This window comes from Callospermophilus lateralis, chromosome 11 (assembly GCF_048772815.1).
Source record: "Callospermophilus lateralis isolate mCalLat2 chromosome 11, mCalLat2.hap1, whole genome shotgun sequence".
Taxonomy (NCBI): Eukaryota; Metazoa; Chordata; class Mammalia; order Rodentia; family Sciuridae; genus Callospermophilus; species Callospermophilus lateralis.
Window position 1 is genome coordinate 92,707,712 of NC_135315.1, and position 23,666 is coordinate 92,731,377.

The 23,666-nt window shown below is 33.5% G+C and overlaps 1 pseudogene; it reads right to left on the minus strand.

Annotated features, from left to right (window-relative positions):
• The window catches only part of LOC143410694 (WAS/WASL-interacting protein family member 3-like), a 144,200-nt pseudogene that overhangs the window by 54,697 nt on the left and 65,837 nt on the right, over positions 1–23,666 (minus strand).

Genomic DNA, 23,666 nt, shown 5'->3' on the forward strand with positions numbered 1-23,666 from the left:
AACAACAGAACATTTTCATTTAAACTTACATATAAAGTCATTTCAGTTGATGGATTATATATGCTTGTATATTATTCAAGAATTAATATAAAATAATTACAATAATTATCGAATTTTATTTATTTATCTTTTGATCTCTGTTCTTTTTAGGTTACAGATTGAACTTTGAACTGGGAAGAAAACCCCTAAAGTAAAAATGCCCAACAAAAACAACACATAAGGGGCTGGGATTGTGGCTCAGCAGTAGAGTTCTCACTCCCATATGCAAGATCTTGGTATCAATCCTCAGTAGCACATAAAAAAAAATAAGTGAAATAAATGTATTGTGTCTAGCTACATCTAAAAAATATATATATAAAAAACATAAGGTACAAGGTGAGAAACCAGCCTCTACCTCAGAGCAAAGACTGTCCAAGGAAGGGGGCATGACTCCTGTCCTTGGAAAGACACACAGAGCACTCCTAGATTCATACCCAACCTGCTGAGTTATTTATCTACAAATAACAGGAGAGATCTGCTGTGCCTGCTGTCCCTGACTCAGTCAGGCTAGGTGGGGATCCATAGCAACCCCGTAGCAACCACCAATCAGCATGAGACAGGAAAAATTCCTGGGATTCCAAATGAAACTTCCAGTAGTTTATGGTGGTTGATAAAATTTTGGGAAACCATATAGTTCAGCATATAATCCCCTCATGGCCTAAGCCAATCTGTTCAAATGAATCTCCATCTTGTACTAACCAATCATGCTTACCCAACTTGTTCCTACCAGTGAATGTGCTAATCATGTTTTAGAGTTGTTTATGATTTTCCCAAAGTGTGTGATGATTTGCTAAGAGATGCTATGATGTCTGTGGGGTTCCTGCCTTCCCCAAAGAGTTATTAAACTGCTGCAAACCCCGGGTTCAGGGCCTCTAAGCCACCAGTTTCTGTGTTCATGGAGGACTGAGCTAGCTTGCAATAAACACCTCTTTGGTGCTTACATCAATATTGGTCTCTAGTGGTCTTTTGGGGGTCCCGCAATTGAGGAAAACAGTCTCTCCTGAAACCCATGGAAAAAGAATTCAGCACTCCAGTTCTCTAGGACTGTAGTTTTATAGCACAAAAAGTTACAAAAGGGGGGTGACTTGAGAACTTACACGAAGAACAGGATTTTCACAAGCATAGTACAAAGACACGTAGTAGGTTAATGGTCTAAATGGTTTAGCACTTAGGGAGTAAAGTTAGATCACAACATCAGAATTTATGATGCACCACTAAAGTTTCAGAGTGTGTTTTTATTTGGTCAGGGAAAGCCAGAATTTATGAGTCATCACTAAAGTTACAGGGAGGGTTGTTATCTCATCAGGGAAAACCAGACATGGGTGAGTTCAAGGCACTGGTAGGCATTTCAAGAAAATCACAGTAATTTATAATGAAGCAGAAATTAACTTTTTATGCCTTTGTGATGAGATGGCTTCCAATCTTAAAAGGAAATTAGGCTGTAATTTTCACTTGCTATGGCCATAGCTTTTAATGTATATGTTTCATACTTTAACAAGTATGAGAATTAAATTATTAATATTAACTACTACTATTTTAAAAAGACTGAATAAAATAGGAAATTCGATATTTGTTATTAAATGCATAAAAATTTTGATTAATATATTAATAATATAAACATAGAAAATTTTGACAACTATAAAAAGACATTTAATATAAGGCATTCAATATTATAAGTCCCTCATGTTCAGGGGGTCAGTCCCTCAAATTTTTTTTTCATTTTTTTAAGGTCATTTTGAATTACACTTCTGCAAATGTTTGATAAGTATACAAATTTAAGATTTTGTATTTTGTAAAGTAGAAAAATGGCAGATTTGAGCTCCTTTCAGAATTTTAAAACTTATAAGCCATGTGGGGCATCTTAGCATTTTTCATTTTTGCACACAGTCCAATTCTAGAGAAGAATGAGTAGGAGATATAGTCTAATGTTCTGAGCAAAAGAGAAATTGCCTTAGGATATTTCTAAAGCTTTTAACTTTTCTGAAATTTAGAATTAGAATTTTTGTTGATTTGAAAAAAATTATTTATTTTAAGAAATGAATTGTTTGAAATTAATTATTTATCTTCCCTCCATTATTTTTCACTTTCATTTATTTTTTTAGAAGAACAAACAGAACAGAATTCCAAAAGTGTTTCATGCAAATTTAAAGGTGTGTTTCTGATAATCAAGATAGAAAGCAGAAGCAAAACATAATCTAGTTTGGTGGTTCTGCCTCAAACTAAAGAGTTATTTATTTATTTCTGCTATTATTCACTAGGTTCCTGAGGTTGTAGAAATCACCAACCAACACAGAAAAGTCTTTTTAGTTTGTTTCTCAAAACCAATTCAAGCTAAAAAACACTAGCATCAATGCAGTTTCAGACCAAAGGGTGTTTCTAAATAATAAAAATATGTATACATAAATATATAATTAAATATAAAATAAAATATAATATTAGATATATTTTTTTTCCTGGATAATCATTTTGTACATATTTCCCTTTAGACAGAGTTCTGGGAACAAAGTGTCACAAATAAGACATAAATCCTACATTGCTACACAGCGTCACTAAGGCACAAACTAAGAGGTTGGTATAAAACTTAGCATAGAGACATAAATAACTAGAGAACATCATAGAGAATTATACCTAAGTGCTATGTAGCAAATTCATTGTCTTTAAGTACATGAAGAGAGAAGTTATCATAGAAAATTTTATAACTCAGTTGCTGCTAATATACAGAGATAGAGATATTTATTAAGAGATGGTTTTATGCAGATTTTTGGTTTAAAAAGGAAAAGACAAACTAATGGAGGTGATTTAAACATGAGCAATAATATTTTTCTGCATTCATTACCTTTTTTGCAGATAGATTAATTATAATTGATTCCAACCAGTAAAATGCAGCAATAGTGCAAAGATTATTCACTAAGTGTAAAACTACTTAAAAAAAGAACCAAAACTTCCATTCCTGTCAAAATGTTTATTCCTGACAAAAATACTGCTTCTTTTGAATCATTTCTGTAGATATGATTTTTTTGTAATAAATATTTTGGTGATTTTTTGCATATTACTTAATATATTTATGCTTCACACTTTCTCTTTTGTTTTATTTTACTACCTATATTCTGAAAGAAAAAATTTCTAACTGCTAAACTCCCTTGATATTTGAGACATTTTTTTTTTTAGTTTTTAAGCTTATATCATTTCTATAATGAATACTGTGCTTTCAGTAAAGAATAACTATTTTTATATGCCTGGATCATTTACAGGAGTTTGTTGTGTTCTTTGATTTTATTTACAGAGAAGTAAAAAAAAAGGTTAATGTTAAACCAAAACACAAAGAAAAGACCACCAACTCGAATTTTAAATCAAGATTGTATTGTGTACACAAAAGCTGGCCAGGACTGTCTCTTACAAGATTCCATGCTAGAGATCATACCCCTGATCTTCAGGAAAAAATATTTACAGCACAAAAAGTTACAAAGGAGGTGGGTGTTTTAGGTACATACAGCTAACAAGATTTTGACAATCATAATACAAAGGCAAATAGCAGGTTAAGGATCTACATGGTTAACATTTCAAGGTAGAAAATAAATTCAGCTCCAGACATTAGAATTTATGAGCTGCCACTGAGATTTAGAAAGAATTGTTATTTGGTCAGCAGGAGTCAGAATTTATGAGGCACCAGTAAGGTTTCAGAGAGGGTTGTTATCTGGTAAGGGATAGCCAGGCATAGGTGAATTCAAAACACAGGTAGAAATTGCAAGCAAGTTTAAAACATCAAAATATTGTCATGCCAAAGAGAAATTTTAGTTTTCTTACACAAAACAGAAATAAACTTTTTACCTCTAAAAGCTCTAAGAGAAGTTTTTATTTTTTTTTAATTTTATCATATCTAATGGCTTCTGGCATTTCTTTGTTTGTGACCATAAATGATTCTCTTTTGTGTTTATGGGGCTTCAAAAAAATATAGATAAGCCCTTCTTATAGGGAAGATGTTTCAAACATAGCAAGTAACTACCCTTTAACCCACAGGGTCTGACAACCATATTATAGGATATGAAAGACCCCCCAATATGCTTGTTCTTCCAACCATTGTTGGCAAAGTTTGATAAAAGTCAATTCATTGCACAGAATGAGTGAATTGGGTCTCTGCTCTTCAGTCCAGAAGAGGTGGTAAAAGAGCCCCAAAAGTGAGTTTAAGACAGGGCTTTACATGAATAGATGACAAAATCCTAAAAACAAATTAAAACATAAATTCAGAGAGAACCATACCAACATAATCTCATTTGACAAAATCAAATTCATAAGAGGAACAGAGGACAGAGGTAAATCTAAAAGGATTTAACTCTATTTTCTTTTTCTAAATTGCTATTAATAATGGGCTGGGAATGTGGCTCAAGCGGTAGTGAGCTCGCCTGCCATGCGTGCGGCCCGGGTTCGATCCTCAGCACCACATACAAACAAAGATGTTGTGTCCGCCAAAAACTAAAAAATATATATTAAAAAAAATTCTCTCTAAAAAAATTAAATTGCTATTAATGTCTCCCAGGATTATAGAGTTCTGGATCTCCTCAGTTACTACTTTATCATTACCTTCAACCTACAATGCATGAGGCACACTAAATTTACCCTCATACTCATGTACTTATCACTTATTTTTTTCTATAGAAATGCATATATATGTATATATGAATATATCTTTCCCACATTTCCAAGATTCTACCCTGAAAATTTCTGTGATATCACTTCCCTGCAATGCATTTTTATTATTTCATTTCAGTTCATCTATGTATTCTATATCATGTGTTGGAAAAGTTGTGACAAGTCTAAGACCCTTTTTATTTGACTATTTATAAACTATAATTGAAGGTCAACCTCAGTATCTCCAAAGAACTTAAGTCCCATTCACCTTTCTCATTAATAATGCTTTATTTTTTAAGTAGGTAGCAGAAATTTTATTTTGAAGAATAGTAAGTGATTTAAAGCCATTCAGTGTACTTTAGAGGATCCCAAAAACCTATGGTTGTGGTTCTTAAACAACCTTACCACTGAAAGATCTGGATTACACTCCAGGTTGAACACTGATACTAGGCTTCCATGGGAAATGTTTTCTTGGTTGTGAATATTGTCTTTCCCTTTCCCCTATAGTCTTGGAAATGTGTTGATTGTGTGAAGTTTTAGAATCACTATTTTCAACACAGTTAGCTTGGAGCCATTTGATAATAGAAGACATCCATATTCCAAAAAAAAAAAAAAGACCCTTCACCAAGCCCTAAAGAAGTGATAAAATAATCTCTGGAAAAAATAACAGTCATCCATTAGTTTATTTTTTAAACATACTAAGAATAAGTTTAGTTAGTAATACATTACTGTACTAGGAAAAGTGAAATAAATGCAATTTAAATTTTTAAAGTTGTTTCTGACTACTACAAAGAGAGTATAAAAAGCTGAGTACATGGGCTGGAGTTGTGTCTCAGTTGTAGACTACTTTTCTAGAATGTGCAAAACACTGAGTTTGATTCTCAGCAATACATATAAAGATTTTTTTTTGTTGTTTCATTTTTTAAATACATGACAGTGGAATGCATCACAATTCTTATTACACATATAGAACAATTTTTCATACCTCTGTTTGTATATAAAGTATGTTCACATCAATTCCTGTCTTCACATATGTGCTTTATTTTTTTAAAGAGAGAGAGAGAGAGAGAAAATTTTAATATTTTTATTTTTTAGTGTTTGGCGGACACAGCATCTTTGTTTGTATGTGGTGCTGAGGATCAAACCCCAACAGCATGCATGCCAGGTGAGCGCACTTCCACTTGAGCCACATCCCCAGCCCCATATATGTACTTTAGATAATAATGTCTATCACATTCCACAATCCTTGCTAATCTTTACACAACACTCCTACACTGGCTACTTCACATAAACTTGCCTCAGAGATTTAATGCATTAATCAAATAGATTTTATTCAGCCTATTCAGTGCTGTTGGAATGGCTATCATCAAAATCTAAAATTGTCATGTGTGGTGGCATATGCCTGAAATTATAGAAACTATGGAAAATGACACAGGAGAATTGTTAGTACAAAGACAGCCTCAGTAACATAAAAAGGCTACAATCAACTTAATGAGAGCCTGTCTCAAAATAAAACATAAAAAAATGTGGATGTATCTCAGTGGTATGCACCTCTGGGTTCAAAACTCATCACCAAACCATATAAAACCAAGCAAATATCTCATAATTAATAGGGATTCCAGGATACACAAATATGTAAAGATATTGGTGACAATATAAATTTAATAAATATATTTTTATAAAAGTGTTAAGGTTCTTTAAAAGCCCAAAATAAAAATGCCACAAAATCCACTAGTAATAATTTGGGGTAGTAGTGCAAAATCATACATGCCTGAACTCCCAATGGCTTAGTAGAATAAGAGGTAGAAAAACTAGGGATTTATTCTCAAGTTAAAGACCAGCCTCAAGAACTTGACAAGGTCATCTGAAACTCAGTAAAACCCTCTCTCAAAAATAAACAAATAAATAAATAAGTGTTGGAGACTGGGTATGTAGCACACTGGTAAAATGCCCTGGGGTTAATCTCCAGTATTTAAATAAATAAAAAAAATATAAATAATAATTCTCGGTTAAAAAAAAAAAAAGCCATACAATCCAGTAATTATAACTCTGGGTATATATGTAAAAAATTTGGATTCCTTTTGCTAAATATATTGCCACACATCTATTTTTATTGTATCTTTATTCACAGTATCTAATAAAAAAAAACAAATAAAGTACCTTTTAGATAGAAAGTATATCAGAAAATGCCTTCCAGCTGTAAGCATCCAATTAGTCCATCCCTTCAGAAGTTACACACTTAAAATTCAAACTGGTCCCTAGAAGACAAGACTCAGAGAGTGGTGTTTTCTAAATACTCCAAAAAATTTGAATCTCTGGAAACCTTGTTTCAGATATTCTAAAACTCAGTACTAGGTCTTATGGGAGGTCAGAATGAGAACATAAGACATAGTAAATTCTTTAATGGGGAATCTTAACTCAGACACTGATGTAACCAAAAGAAGTGTTGGAGATAAGAAATAGATTCTGTATCACTGATTTCTGGGTTATGGATTCAAATCAAACATATATTAGAAAAAAAGTTTAAGACTACTGGTTAAAATCTACGTAAGGGCTGGGGATGTGGCTCAAGTGGTAGCGCGCTCGCCTGGCATGCGTGCGGCCCGGGTTCGATTCTCAGCACCATGTACAAAGATGTTGTGTCCGCCGATAACTAAAAAATAAATATTAAAAAAAAAATTCTCTCTCTCTTTCTCTCTCTCCTCTCTCACTCTCTTTAAAAAAAAAAAAATCTACGTAAAACAGGTATTAAAAGTGTACCAGGAACTGGGTGTGTTGGCTCATGCCTGTAATCCCAGTTGCTGAAGAGGCTGAGGAAGAATTATCAAAATTTCAAAGCCAGCCTTAGCAGAAGAGAGGTACTAAGAAACTCAGTGAGATCCTGTCTCTAAATAAAGTAAAAAAAAAAAAAAATTCTGGATATTTGCCTTAGTAGTCAAGTGTTCATGAGTTCAATCTCCCATATCCCCCATAAAAAAAATGTACCAGGGGGTTAGGGCTGGGGCTCACTGTAGCTCACTTGTCTGGCACATGTGAGGCACTGGAATATAAGGTCTATCAACAACTTTATATATATATAGTACCAAGATATTGACATGGACTTTGATCTAATTTGCGTGTACTTTAGCCCTAAGATTGAAGTTGGTTGGGGCTGGGGATGTGGCTCAAGCGGTGGCGCACTCGCCTGGCATGCATGCAGCCCAGGTTCAATCCTTAGCACCACATACAAACAAAGATGTTGTGTCCGCTGAAAACTGAAAAATAAATATTAAAAAAAATTATCTCTCTCTACCTCTCTCTCTCTCTCACACACACACTCTCTCTTAAAAAAAAAAGATTGAAGGCTTGGTGGTGCATGCCTGTAATATCAGCTGTTTACAAGACTGTGACATAAGGATCATGAATTCAAAACCAGTCTCATCAATGGTGAGGCACTAAGCAACTCAGTGAAACCCTTTCTCTGAGTAAAATACAAAATAGTGGTAGGGATATGGCTCAGTGGTAGAGTGCCCCTGACTTAAATCCCTGGTCTCCCCCCCCAAAAAAATGGGACTGAGTGAATAGCTCAGCTTGTAGAGTGCTTGCCTTCTAAGCATGAGGCCCTGGGGTCAATCCCAAGGACAGAGAGAGAGAGAGAGAGAGAGAGAGAGAGAGAGAAATTGAAATTGTATATAATTTAAATTCAAGTTAGTCCCACTTTTATTTTTTCCTGCCACACCAGAATAAAAGAGTTTCCTGAAATATTTGGAATGTTTCGGTGGGTTATTTATTTATTTATTTATTTTTATGTGGAGCTGAGGATCAAACCCAGGACCTTGCACGTTCTAGGTGAGTGCTCTATCACTGAGCCACAACCCCAGATTGTCTGACCATAAATAAATAAACAAACAAGCAAATTAATAAATAAATAAACCCTCAGTTGATGACCCACTACAGTTTTTAAAAATCTTTAATTGGGACACATACACCTCATTTAGGAGAGATTCATTCTTTTTAATTTCACCTAATTTTATTCTGCTTTCTTCTCATGTGAAAATCTCAGAATGATAAATTAAAATGTTTTAAAAGTGCCCTCCAGTTCTTGAAGAAAAACATTATAAATGATGCATACATTTGAAATAAAACATGGGAAAATGATTAATAATGCTGAAAGTGCAGTTTTGAGATGAACCAAAATTTTTCAGTTTGCAAATTGAATCTCGGTTCTTGTCTCATAAATTTTGAAAAAAAAATCTATTTAAGCAAAAAGAAATAGAACACCCACCATGTGGTATGAGAAATGATACCAAAAAAAAAAAACTCATTTTTGTGTGCCATCTTAGAAGTTTTCTGATGGTTTTGGGCAGAACAGGAAGCATAATGCATTTAGAATAGGCTTTGGAAAAGGTATCAAGACTACCTTATGAGTTCACATTCATTCTTTCTGTGACCCATCCTTTTTTCTTCAAATTCAATCAGGAATCACCCCTGGAACAAAGGACTTTGTTGAAGGTGTTCCCACAAGTTGGCTTCAAGGTCTTTTACATTTGAAATAGGCCTTAATGGTGCTCATTAACATCTTTCAGTTAGCCACCAGGTGTGTTTGAGTGAGGCCCATTATCCGCATTACATGGTCATTATACTATCTATTCTATTTTATACTTATTCTCTGTGAACAGAGAACCCTAGTTTTGGATATGTGAACAGAGAGCTAGAAAACTAGGGGTTTATTCTGAGACCTATGGAGAGCTAAACTGAAGTTTTAAACTTCAGATTTTTGTTTTGGATTTGAGATACTGCTTCTGCTACATTTAAAAATCTCAGGACTCATGAAGAGAATGAGTTAAAAGCCAGCATAATAAAATTTCTGAGGCCCTAAAAAATTCAAAGGGACCCTGTCTCTAAATAAAAATATTAAAAAGGGGGTGGAAATGTGAATCAGTGGATGAACACCTCTGGGTTGAATTTCTGGTACCAAAAAGAAAACAACACACACACAAAAAAAAAATAATAATAAATTAAATAAATAAATTAATTAATTAACAAACAAACCGTCATGAGTAAAAAGCCCTAAATTTTTTTTAAGAGAGAGAGAGAGAGAGAGAGAGAGAGAGAGAGAGAGAGAGAGAGAATTTTTAATATTTATTTTTCAGTTTTTGGTGGACACAACATCCTTGTTTGTATGTGGGGTTGAGGATCGAACTCAGGCCGCACGCATGCCAGGCAAGCGCGCTACCACTTGAGCCACATTCCCAGCCAACTAGCCCTAAAATTAACAGCCTCTCTCATGCAAGAATACAATAAATGGATTTGGAGTTCTCTCCTGGTAATTATCTCAGTTTTCACCATGCAATCTGGAGACATGCTGGACTCATGGCACATGGAAGCCCACAAAGGGCTTTAGAAAGAAGCTGAACACACCATACAATTATGGAAAAAAATGCCCCGATTTTCAACTGCTGATCTAAGCCTCACTAGACTAGTCAGAGGGAGGTGAAGGCTAAGCTACCACAGAGAGACCCTCTGGCCACAAGACTCTGGAGAGGACCATGAGGAGTCCCTAGCCATGACTGCCAGTTTCCACCATTGCCATTCCTGTCAGCTTTAAGCCACCTTCCTATGCAGTCTCAATATAATAAGGCACACTTACCATTTCCTGGCTCTCAGGGTTCTCAGTGTTCTCCCTGTGATTTGTCTTCAGATTCTGCATAGCACAGACACCTGGGCTCCGGATCCAGGACAGAAGCCTACAAAAAGATTGAAAAAATGGCGGGCTCCAGACACCAAGGGAACAGAAGATTGTGGAATCCCACCCCCTCATCACCCTCAAATATTATTATTATTATAATTATTATTATTATTATTATTATTATTATTATTATTATCATCATCATCATCATTTGAGGCCTGCTAATTGCATTAAATGCCTCTGGATAGGGTTATTTTAAGGCAAAGTTTTCTTCCAATAATAGGACCTAACCCAGAGAGAAATGTATTGACACTTATAACTGTTTATAAGGTTAAATCAATTTGTGAAAAAATATGTAAAAAAAAAAAAATATATATATATATATATATATATATATATATATATATATATATATATATAATGAAAATGATATCACAATTACTTAAATATATATATATTTTTTATTTTTACATTCTTTGTCTCATAAAAAAAACCAGTTTGAGCTTTAAACTTATTAGAAATGTGCTTATATCCCTTCCCCTAAAAAAGTGACTCACAAGTATAATTCAAATTATTGACTCATAAATTTTTGATCCTTTATTTTAACTAGTGAAGTCTAAAGATTTTCTTTCTATTTTCACCTTTAAATGAAGCCCACTTTTTATAGCTTTCTTGTTGTGTAACTGACCTTTAATATTTTGCAAATTTTACCCCATTCTGATCACTTTGGACTATTGATGTTTTGATGGAGGGGATCTCAAAGTGGTCATGCACAAGGTGGGAAATGGATATAGTAAGATATAAGACTGGTGATTGCTGAGTATGTAGATTTTGCTATACAAAATAAGTATTGGTGGATGATATGGGGTTAGGGAGAAAAAGAGCAATGAAAAAAAGAAGAAAAACTTGAACAGTAGAGGGGTTCACATGCTACAAGTCTACAATGATAGCGTGAATATAGAGGGTAGTGTTCTTGGAAGCAGCAATACAATTTGAGGCAGGAAAAAGGTAATTTTTTGCACAGTTCCCAAGTGAGAGAGCCAGGTGAATGGGTTCTGTGTTCAACTTTTCCCACCTAAGAGTGGAATTTATAGTTCATAGGGTATGTCTCAGTAAGTAGTAAAACAACATTTCTGTGTACCTTTACACTTTTTCATGGCTACAAGCTGACTTTGACAATTCCAGTCACATTACATCTTTGCACTTGTTAGCTATTCATTAATTAATTCATTCATTACATTATTTATTTTTTTTATTAATTCACTTTTTATTTAGTTGTCATTGTTTTTACATTACTGGTGATTACATAATTGCATAAATATTCTGAATGTTGACTTTTTATTAAATATTGTTTTATGTGTTTATTCATACATTTACTTTTCATTGAAATGTTTTTCCTTTGCCAAGCCTGATTTATATTAGACCTCAATCTTCATTTATTAAGACTAGATAAAATCACATTATTCCAAATAACTCAAGGATTTATCATCTTTGCAGAGCCGTAATCACGCACTAAAGGTCTGGGTCAACTAAAAGCTGTGTCAAAAGTCCTCTTTTTTCTTATATACACTTTAATAAAAAATTCCCCTCTCACTTTTATATTTTGGAGAGTAGACTAACTTCCCAAGCAGTAGTTAATAACCTAGATGATTTTTCCAACTAGCTCCCTATTACTTTTAAATTATTCACATCCTTGACACTAATAGTGTCACTGATTACTTTTTGTTTTATTTTTTCAAGATCTCTCTCTCTCTCATATTACAAATTGAAATCAGATATGCTTTTTTACTAAGAAACACTCTCAGCCTTTAATAAAATATTCAATAAAGAAAAAGGGTTTCGCTGATTTTCTTAGAGCCTCACTAAGTTAGTGAGGCTGGCTGACTTTAATCTAATGTTAGAGAAGTTATAACAGAAGTTATAGAAGATATATATATATATATATATATATATATATATATATATATATATATATATATATATATATATATAGCGTGAATATAGAGGGTAGTGTTCATTTGACTCTTTCTCTTGGCGACTATGCCAGAGTTACCTTCTTCTTTCACTTCTACCTTATTTCTTTCTCCAAAAAATCTACCCTTTACCCTCATACTACCATTGATCCACCATTAGACTTTTTAAATCTGAACTCTTGAGCTGGTCATTCTTTCCCTCTTTCCTTCACAGCACTTTTTTTCTCTACCGGTACCTATTCCAATAATACTTTTTCATGAATCCTCACTACTACATACTCAGTATCCACCAATCTCACATCCTGACCCATCCCTGTTCTGCCTTTTCCATGGATCACTTTGAGATCCCCTCCACCTAGATATCAATAGTACAGAGTAAGGTCAGGTAAGGGTGTTATATATGCAGGTTTTTAAAAGTCATTTACATAAAAATAAGCCTATTAAAATTGGGATGTATTTTGTCTTAGGTTAAAAAAGAAAATCTACAGACTGCACTGCTATACTGAATTTTTAAAAATCCCAATATTTGGGAAAAAGAAATTCTATAAAAAGGAGAATAAAGAAAAGAACATAATAAATAAAATTGACAAATTTGAAGACACACAAAGTGTACATATCAAAGAGTGTCATATATCAGTGCATTCAAAAGACAACTTAATTTGAAATAAATGTAGTTAATGTGAGATTTAGTAATCATTTATTAATTATATATAATGGTAGTATACATGTATATGTACAAAATGCATCTAATATAATGATGAGAATACGTTTCAAAAAATGAACTCTACAGTAGTTTTTTTTTTTTTTAATTTTGCTGACAACACTATAAATACCTACATCTAGGTTTATGTATTACCACATGTTCAGGGTACATGTTGTACTTTATAAAGTTTACAACTGAACAACAGACCTTTTTTTCAATTTTTAAAAGGAGTAGTACTTATTTTCAGTTAGAACATAATGCCATCATTTATATTTAATTTTTAAATATTTTTAATTATATATGACAACAAAATGCATTACAATTCTTATTACACATATAGAGCACAATTTTTCATTTCTCTGGTTTTATACAAATTATATTTACATGAATTCACTTCTTTATACATATACTTTATATAGCAATATACATCATATTCCACCATCATTTTTAACCCTATGATCCCTCCCCTCACCTCCCAACCCCCAAAAAGTCATTTTGATACACAATTATGTATGCTATAAAGTTATAGAAAAGAGTATATACCTTATAATAATATGAACAGATAAAGTTTTGTAACTAATACATAGCATAATAATAATAATAATACATTTGCCATTTAGACATTAATAAATTATACATCTAGCACTATTAACATCTTTTCCAAAAAAATTGACATATTTTCCCAAAAAAGGGGGAGTTATTTTGGGGGGAAAATGGTATTCTATGCTTTCTTAATATCAAGAATAAATTATTTTCAGAAGTAATATATATTTCAATATAAAAATAAAATAGAACCAGGTTCCATGGCACACACCTCTAATCCCAATGGATTGTGAGGCTAAGGCAAGATAATCCTGAGTTTAAAGCCAGCCTCAGAAACATAGCAAGACCCTAAGCAACTATGTGTGACCCAGTCTCTGTGTGCCCCTGATTTAAATTTTTAGTAAGAAACAACAACAACAAAAAGAATACAATGTATTGATGAGGACACAGAACAAATTATCATGAACTAAAGATGGAGTAGAAATTGCTGCTTTTTCATCATGAAAACTGTATATATATATATATATATATATATATATATATATATATATATATATATATATATATGAAATACTCCTCACCAAGCAGCTTAGATTTGTAGAAATTATAGTATGTGTGTACAATGACAGTGTACAAGTATGTGATAGCATAAGACTAGAGCTATACTTGTCAATACAGTAGAAATCTGCAGCCTAGGAGGAAAGAGGAGGTGATTCAGAAAAATAAAAAATAATAAAGTTTGAGAAAAAATGGTTTCTGGAGCCCAGAAAGATTTTTGGTTTAATTAGAGTACAAAATACCACACAAGTATTATACTGAAGTTACATCTGTTAAATACATCACATGTATAATGGATTTCTAGGAAAATATGTGGAACTTATCACAAACTAAATAAAAATTTACAAAAGAACATAAAATAACATGTGTGTAAATAAAACTAATTATTACAAAGACAACTATTTTAACTCAATTTAATATATAATATTTTCCTATCAAAATTTTAGCATGTTTTTCATTAAATACAAGAAGAGAACTGGACCTGTTGGTGCACAATTGTAATCCAAGTACCTTCGGAGGCTGAGACAGGTGTATTGTGAGCTCAAAGCCAGCATCAGCAAAAGTGAGGCCCTAAGTAACTCAGTGAGACACTGTGTCTAAATGTCATACAAAATATGTTTGGGGATGTGGCTCAATTCCCCTGAGTTTAATTCCAAGTACCAAATAAAAGAAAAGAAAAGAAGGGACCAAAAAAATATCTTCGAAATAAAATATATGTAAAACACACCAAAACCTTTAATTAAAAACAATAATATAGTTATTGTTATGAGACACATTTAATGTATATTTTGAAACTATATTGCAATAATACAGAACAATATATCATAATATAAATCAAATCTGAAACCATATGCAGATCAATAGTATTGTTAAGAGCAATCAAAAGGCATATGTAAAACCGACCATATGAAAAATAACATTAGACGTGAATGAATGAATCTATCCAAACTAAAGTTAGAATTGGGACATAGAGGCAAAGTTCACTGTTAGAGTGTGTCTGCAGAATGTGCAAGATAGTTCCAAACTTAGCAACACTATAAAAAGCAAATATTAACATGGAATGATGTTGAAAATAAAGCAGAATATTAAATGAGACATTCTCCCTCCATTTATAGATAAATTTAAAGAAAAAACTACTGTGAATATCTCTTTGGCAAAATCATGAATGAGTAGAGAGATTTAGATACACTGGATATTAGTCCGGTCTTAAGAAATGTACCACATTTGGGAAAAAATTCCCAATTACCATCATCACCTCTAGTAAACAGAAATGTGAGAGAGGGGCTGAGGATGTAGCTCAGTTTTTAGAGTGCTTGCCTTGTATGCACAAGGCCCTGGGTTCAATCTCTAGCACCACAAAAAAAAATAATAAAGAAAGAAAGAAAGAAATATAAAAGATATGATACAAAAAATGGTGATATCTAGGAGCCATAAAATTTTTCACAAGTGTTTCATCAGCTGTGTGACCAAGACACAAAAATACCCAAATATCAAAGCTGTCTATTTATCTCAAAAAACATCTGCCAGCATATTTTCCCAATTGCTGTTGCTGACAGATGAAGTTCACTCTAGCTTGTATTATAGGCGAAATAGGGAGGAATCCAGTAAACTACTCTTAGTTTGAATGAGATTTTAGCACTTCCTGAATCCTGCCCCAACACTGATACACTAGTAATAAGGCCAGAACTACCAATTACTCCTAGAAAAAATTTTTTTTGTTTGTTTTGGTTTGTGGGTGTGTGTATGTGTGTATTGAATGTTTCACATTTAACATATTTTGTTTATGTTACTATGTCCCTGATACACTAGTAATAATTCCAGAACTAACAATTGCTCCTAGAATGTTTTTGTGAGTGTGTGTGGATGTGTGTGTCGATGTGTGTACTGAATATCTCAACTTTAACATATTTTATTTACCTTACAATGTCCTGAAGTTCCAAACTCTAGAACAAAAGGTGATTGAGCTTATGTAAATCTCTGTAGATTTCAAACAAATAAATTTACATTCTTTTCCAAGCACTTTTATGAACTATGATACCAAACAGCAGTTCAGAAAGGAGGTTAAAAAAACAATGATCCCTGTTTATTCCAACAAATCTTTACAGAATAGTCTTACATTGGCTACTTCATATAAACTTTCCTCAGGGATAAAATGCATCAGTCAAAGAGATTTTCTGTAGCCTGGGCAGTGTTTTTGAAAAGGTTATTATAATACTCTGAAAGAGCTAGGTATGGTGGCAAATATACTATAGCCTGGAGAGGCAAGTCAGGAGGATTGTGATTTGAAAGACAGCCTTAACAACATAGAAAGGCTATAAGCAGCTTATTGAGATATTAGTGATATATCACCTGTCTCAAAAAAAAAAAAAAAGGACTGGAGACATAACTCAGTGGTAAGCACCCCTGGAGTTCAATTCCTAGCACCAAACCACACCAAACTAAACAATATCTGAAAGATAGTAGGGACTCCAGAGTATAGGTGTATATGCATAGATAAAAATTTTGGTTACAATATAAAGTTAATAAAGACACTTTTAAAAAAATTCATGGTTCTTTTTTTTAAGAGAGAGAGAGAATTTTAATATTAATTTATTCATTTTAGTTTTCAGCAGACACAACATCTTTATTTGTATGTGATGCTGAGGATAAAACCCAGTGCCACCCGCATGCCAGGCAAGTGCACTACCGCTTGAGCAACATTCCCAGCCCCTATCATGGTTCTTAAGAGCTCAAAATAAAAATGCCACATAATTCACTAATAATAATTTTTGTGAAGCAGGGTATCATTATGAATGTCTGTACTCTCAGTGGCTTGGGAAGATGAAACAGGAGGAACTTAAATGCAAGACCAGCCTCAGAAACTTGGCAATGGCTTAAGTGACTCAGTGATATCCTGTCTTATTAAAAAAAAAATAGGGATGTAACACAGTGGTAAATTGCCTAAATAAGTAAAAATAAATAACAATAACAATTCTTGGTTTAAAAAATGCCCTATAACCCAGTAATTATAATTCTGAATAAATATCTAAAGAAATTTGAACACTTTTGTTAAAAAAATTACTTCACTTCCATTTTTATTGTAGGTTTATTCACAGTATCTAATAAAAGGAATCAAATGAAGTGCCTTTTAGATGCAAGGTATTGATGAAAAGGTTTCTTCCAGCTGCAGATCATCCATCTACTTGCCTTAAAGGCTGTGCACTTATAATTCAAACTGCTCCTTAAAAGGGAAGACTCAGATATAGATTATTCTGAGTACTCCAAGTAATTTTGGTACCTCTGCGAAAATTCTGTAAGACTTTTGCAAAACTAAGGAATAGGTAAATTTTGGTGTTTGAAATGTGGACAACATACAGTAAATTCCTCAAGGGGGAATCTTAATTCAGACACTGAGATAAGGTGTCTGGTCTGGGGAAGAAAGAAGTAGAATCAGAGTTTGAGATAAAACTAGACTTTGCTTCACTGATTTCTAGGTTATTGATTTAATCCAAACAGATATTGGAAAAGGGTTAAAGCTACTAATTGAAATTTATGTAAAACAGGTATTTAAAAAGTACCAGGAAAGAGCTGAAGGTGTGGCTCAGTGGTACAGTGCTTGCCTAGCATATATGAGGCCATGAGCTTAATTCTCAGCACCACATATAAGTAAATTAAATATAAATAAATATTTAAAAAATACAAGGTAAGGATTTAGGGTTGTTGCACAGTTGTAGAGTGCTTGGCTTGTATGCATGAGGCAGTCTGTTTGATACTGGACCCACATTAATAATAATAATAATAATAATAATAATAATAATAATAATAATATTTTGTTCATCTACAACTAAGAAAAAAATTATTTTAAACAAGTACAACAGTGCTATGGCCTGTAACCTTCTAATTATCTGTGCTCTAATTAAGCCCTTGCCATTGAACTTTCATGTTTTTTAAATTAAAGACCAGTTCCACTTTTATTTCCTGCCACACCAGGACAAAGGAGTTTGCTTGAATATCAGGAATGCTTCTAAATGTCACTTTAATAAAGTTGTTTTAAATATTTAAAAACTCCATTGAAAGCAAACTTGGTAGCACAGGCCATAACCCCTGTGGCACAGAAGAATTATACATGAGTATCATGAGTTCGAAGCTACCATCAGCAAAAGCAAGGCACTAAGCAACTAAGTGAGACCCTTTCTCTAAATAAATACAAAAAGGACTGGGGATGTATCTCAGTGCCCCTGAGTTAAATACCTGGTACAAAAAAAAAAACAAGAAGAAAAAATAAAAAAATTCAATTGAGGACAAATACATTAAATAAACAAACAAACAAAAAAAAACACCTTAATTTTGGACAAATTAACTACACTATTGTGAGGGTGGCCTTAGGCCTGGCCTAAAAAAAAACTCCATATTAAAAACTTCAGATTGAAACATGCAATCTCACCAGGCATGCCTAAATAAACCCTGCAATATTGCCCTCAGACATAAACAAATCACTTCCTCTCACCTTGATAAACAGAGTGAGGTCTCTGGTAGGTTGTCCTCACCTAATAAGAGGGAAGGGTGAGAAGACCAAGGTGCAGGACACCTGACCAGATGTTTCTTTCCCTAGAGTAAAGGATATCATGGAAAAATCTGGTGGTAACTAACAAGGATTGAAAAAAATGGTAAAAGAGCTGCAAAATTTAGTATAAAGAGTAGAGCAAATGAACAGATGTTCAGCCAGCTCAATAAAAAATGCACTTGAGCTGGGGAGGCTGATGAGGACTTGGAATGACATCTCATCACTTCTCATCATTTGTATTATCATCACCACTGTTAAACTCTATGGCCACACCTTAGTGAGAGGGGAAGAGGTAAAAGATTATGTGATGTTCTTATGTGATGAAAATTTAATTTCAGTGGGGAGAAACCCAATGGGGAAAATAAAACCAAGAGGCAAGATCTCCCACACACCCAAAATATAGACTTTTATGAATAAATCTTATCAAAATTACTTTACAATTTTATTTAACTTTTGTGTTGTCTGGTCTTATGAGAAAGCACATTTTATTTTAAACTTCTAAGCAATGTTCTAAGGCATTAATATTTTCCCAGAGGGAAAAACAATATAATGCATTAGTATAATTTCAAATTTCTAGTATTCATAATAAAAATTAAGAAGGACAGCTTAAATCAATTTAATAACTTAAACCACTATATCCAAAATATTATTTTTTTAAAAAAATATAAATTGACTAATAAATAAATGTATTTTTCAAGCTTCATCCTAAAATTTGCTCTTGACCTCTCAGGGACATCTATGTTCACCACAGCTATATTCCATGTTTGAGATCTATAAATACCCTGACCTCAGCAAGGTGAAAAAAAATGAACAACTCAGTTCTGTGTCATAGGTAATGGAATAAACATACCAAACAACATTCTTTTGGGGCAAAAGAACAGGAGAGACTCTGCACTTTGAGAGAGCAGCCATCTACAACTCAGAAGTGTACAAAAGTGGAAACTGTTTCTCACAGGATTCTGGGCACAGATCCATTTTCATTTTAGATATCATACTTTAACCAAAAGAGATTGGTATCACTGGAGAGAAGACTCTAAGTTATCAGATCATCAGTAACCCAGAAACTAGAGTCTAAACATTTAAAAAAAATTATTTTTCAGTTTTGTCTTTAGCCTAATGCAGGGTTGTGATTTCAATTTTCTTCTTTAGTATGGGGTACTCTGAGAATATCACCAAACATTAAAGGCATAGAAGTCTACACATATTTCCATATTATTCAATAAAGCCTGTCAATAGATTAAAGTTTAAATTTAAATTAATAAAAATTTAACCAGTACCTTTAAGACACAATATGTTTTTCACATAACTTCTGTTCCACATGTGATTGAATCCTGGCATTCAGCCTATGTTTAGTGAATTAGATATCTATCACTGAATAAGAAGAAAACATACAAAAATTATTGTCTCCAGTGTGGCTTTATCATCAATTAAGCCTAGGTTCATATGGGATCTTTTTACTGCATTAGGTGATAGTTGGTAAGGTTACTGAACTTCAGAGGGAGATACGGTTACCAAAAAGCACCCTTCTTCTCAGAATCAAATAAATTAAGGTGGGCTCATTCTCATGGAGGTGACAGTGTTATGAAAAAAAAAACAAAGTATTCAAAGTGTTTTATGACTAATACACTTTTATAGTCGCAGATTTACATAAGTCCCACACAAAAAAATAAGAGCTTAGTTCCAAAATTTGGGAAATATACTCTGCATTTTGGCTACAAGAGGAGTAAAAACACATTGTCAACTTTATGTGTACAGATAGGCCTAAAGAATTGCTAATATGTTGACACTCGGTATCATTCTGCTTTTTGTAATGGATGAGGTTTACATAGCTGTTCAGTGTGAAAGAATATTTGAAAGGTCTCCTGAATATTAAGCAACTTTACTGGAATTCAGGATCAATTCTATGTGACCTCAAAGCCACAATTCACATCCTCTAGACTACATGAATTATCAATCTTTCATTATTGTCTTAGAAGTTAAATAGTGGCACAAAAAAGCAGAATATTTTTTTGTACCAAGGATTGGACTCAGAACACTTTATCACAAATCACATCTCCATCCCATTTGTTTTTAAAGACAAGCCAAGTTCTCACTAAGATGCTTAAGGACCCACTGAGTTGCTGAGTCTAGCCTTGAACTTAAAATCCTTCTTCCTCAGCCTCTTGAGTCTCTGAAATTACAGACATGCATTACAATATTGGCTCTTGTTTCCTGGTTTATGAATAGGCAAAATTGAAATGATAAGCAGAGAACCAGCTGTAATTATCACCCCTTTATTAATTCTGGCTTACTTCCTAACATTTAAATATTGAAACCCATATTTCAATGTATACTGAAGGTAACATTATCTATTATAGTCAACAGTCTGTTGATGTCCATTTTATCCAGACAAATTTTTACTGCCTAAACTTTGATTTAATTTGAAAATGTTACTCAATATGTTTGAACTTCTAGTTTTTCTTCTGGCATTATTAGGATACTAGGTTCAAACCATACACCCTATGGAAAATTATGGTGTGGTTCTAGCTAAAGAGAAGACTATATGATAAATAAAATTTTAAACTCATGAGGATGAGGTATTTTCTTTATTTTTATGTAACCTTGGTGAATAAGATACAGAGTACACAGCCAAACCTTAAATCATACAAAGCAGGTTCTAACTCTAGTTAATAAAGAAAAATATCGAATACAAAAAGTTGTGTTGCAAAATCACATAGCAGTTGGTTTGTTATCAGCAGCACAGGAATGGGTTTCTGCCATATGATAATATCAGTATGACTTCAATATATATGATATCTTTAGATGCAGCCACACAGCAGTTGATCAATGATAAGTTTCAAGAATGATGAGCTTGTTTAGATACCATCTGGAGATGGCTTTTAGTAATCCTAGACAGGGGGATTGTGTTCTAGTCATATCACAATACAGCATATTTTTTGAGGCCTGTGGATGCAGAGCTCTTACCTCCTTGCTAATAGATCATTGCCGAAGACTTCAGGTGTGTAGATTTTTTGATGATGAAACCTATAAGGGTGGATCATTGAAAAGGCCTAACATGGCTATAGCTACTCTGTTGTTGATGCTTCCAGGAGGTTACTGTTATTATTATTATGATGATGATTATTAATATTATTATCATTTATTTAAGTAATGAATAACTTGATTAAGTGTATACATTCATTGTCATAAACATTTTCTTCTGAGCATGTGTTCACTATGTAAAATACTGATCATGCACCTTTGTTTTCTGGCCTATATATGAAAAGGCCTATGGAATGATGCAGGATTCTGAGGGATGAATGCTCTGGGATACCTGGGAGCTATTGTTACCTCTCCATAAGCATGACTACACTGCCAATTCTTCCTCACATCTCTCAATAGCTAGAGACCAAAATTTTACATCCTGGGTCTCAACACCCACACAGCAACTCACATAGTCATTAAGATATTTGCAGGTGAGAGATATCTCAGTCCTGATAGATTAATGGAGATTTTTAGGGGAGTAGTGGCAACTATGGACACAAAGAAGCATACAACACGTTGTTGCCTCATTCCAATTACAGTGAACTCCTGTGGAGAGCTGTGACATAATGGGATTAGTCTCTTATAAACAGAAATAAGAATTCTGACTGCACTGTGTGCAAACATAAACCTTGGAAGTTGAACTATCAATGAATTGTTGAAGCCCAGGCCCCAGCCCCTGGCCAAAGAAAAAAGTGGCAGCAGTAGCATAGATGATTTGGAAAAGTAGTCAAATGAGTCATGTGCAGGTGCACTATTCATGGGATGAATGGTTTCTATAGATCTGAAAGCAAAAACTGATGCAAGTGTATGAGAGACTACCAGAATGAGAAATTGCAAGATAATCAAGAAGTATAGGAATCCAAAGTATATCCAGTAGAGTAAGAGCTCTGTATTTTGAAAATACCCATCAACCTTCTCCATTGTGATGATTGAGACTGGGGAGAAGAAGAAGGATAAAGGCCTTCAAGTCCAGTCAGTGGATGATGCATAAAATGAAACAACAGCAGCCAATGGCTCCAGTGAACAACTGGCATGGCCAGCCCAGGTATTCAAGTTTACCCCATTTTACCTGTTAAGCAGAACTGGTGGACTTAAAAAATAATTTACCCAGGTGGCAAGAGAGGAAGATGATTATTTTTTTCTGTAAGAATTAGAGATAAACAGCATTCTGTGTTGCACCTTAAGAATGGAGAGGTTAGCATTGCTCCTTACAGTAGAAGTTGTAAAATGCTCAATGCCATGAGGCATCTAAGGACAAAAAAAGACCAAGTATGTTAGTACCTGGCAAGGCTTCCAGAGGGCTGTATTTTTAGCAAGTCACCAAAGTCATAAACACTCATATTCAATCTATGTACTCAAGGTCAAAAACATTTGTTTGTGAGCATGCTCTTAAATCAGTAAAATGTTGTTGATATGCCTTCTTTGTCTGACCTGCATAAAAAAAAATACTATTTAATAATTTGGGGGCAGAGGGATAGAAGCTAGAGTTTGGTTATGGGCTATTGCTGCCTTCAAAAGTAGCATGCCTACCATCCCCAAAGTTCCTCACATCTTCATTCAACTGCTTGAGCCCCAAACCTTGCTTTTTTGATATAAGCCCCTGTACAACAGCCAAAAATGTGAAATCATTTTTGAGACCATCACAAATCCTCTGCTTTATGCAAGGAGTATTGTGTTGTTTTGTAAACATACTCCCAGATAAAATTTATATAGTGGAGATTTAGCATATTATTTATTTTAGATTACACAGATGGCCTTAATGTTTTCTCACCCTCACTTTTTTAATGTAGTGTTTCATATTTTTCATTTACAAAACTTTTGTGATACAGATACATTTCTTTTGTTGCAGTTTACATAGCATCCTGCATTTTCATCATGACTGAAATGAAATATTCCTGTTTTCAAATTTCTCCTGATAAGAAATTTTAAAAATATTGCTTGTTCTTGATTTTTCAAATCAATTTTCAACAATTTCCCAGGTTTATTTTA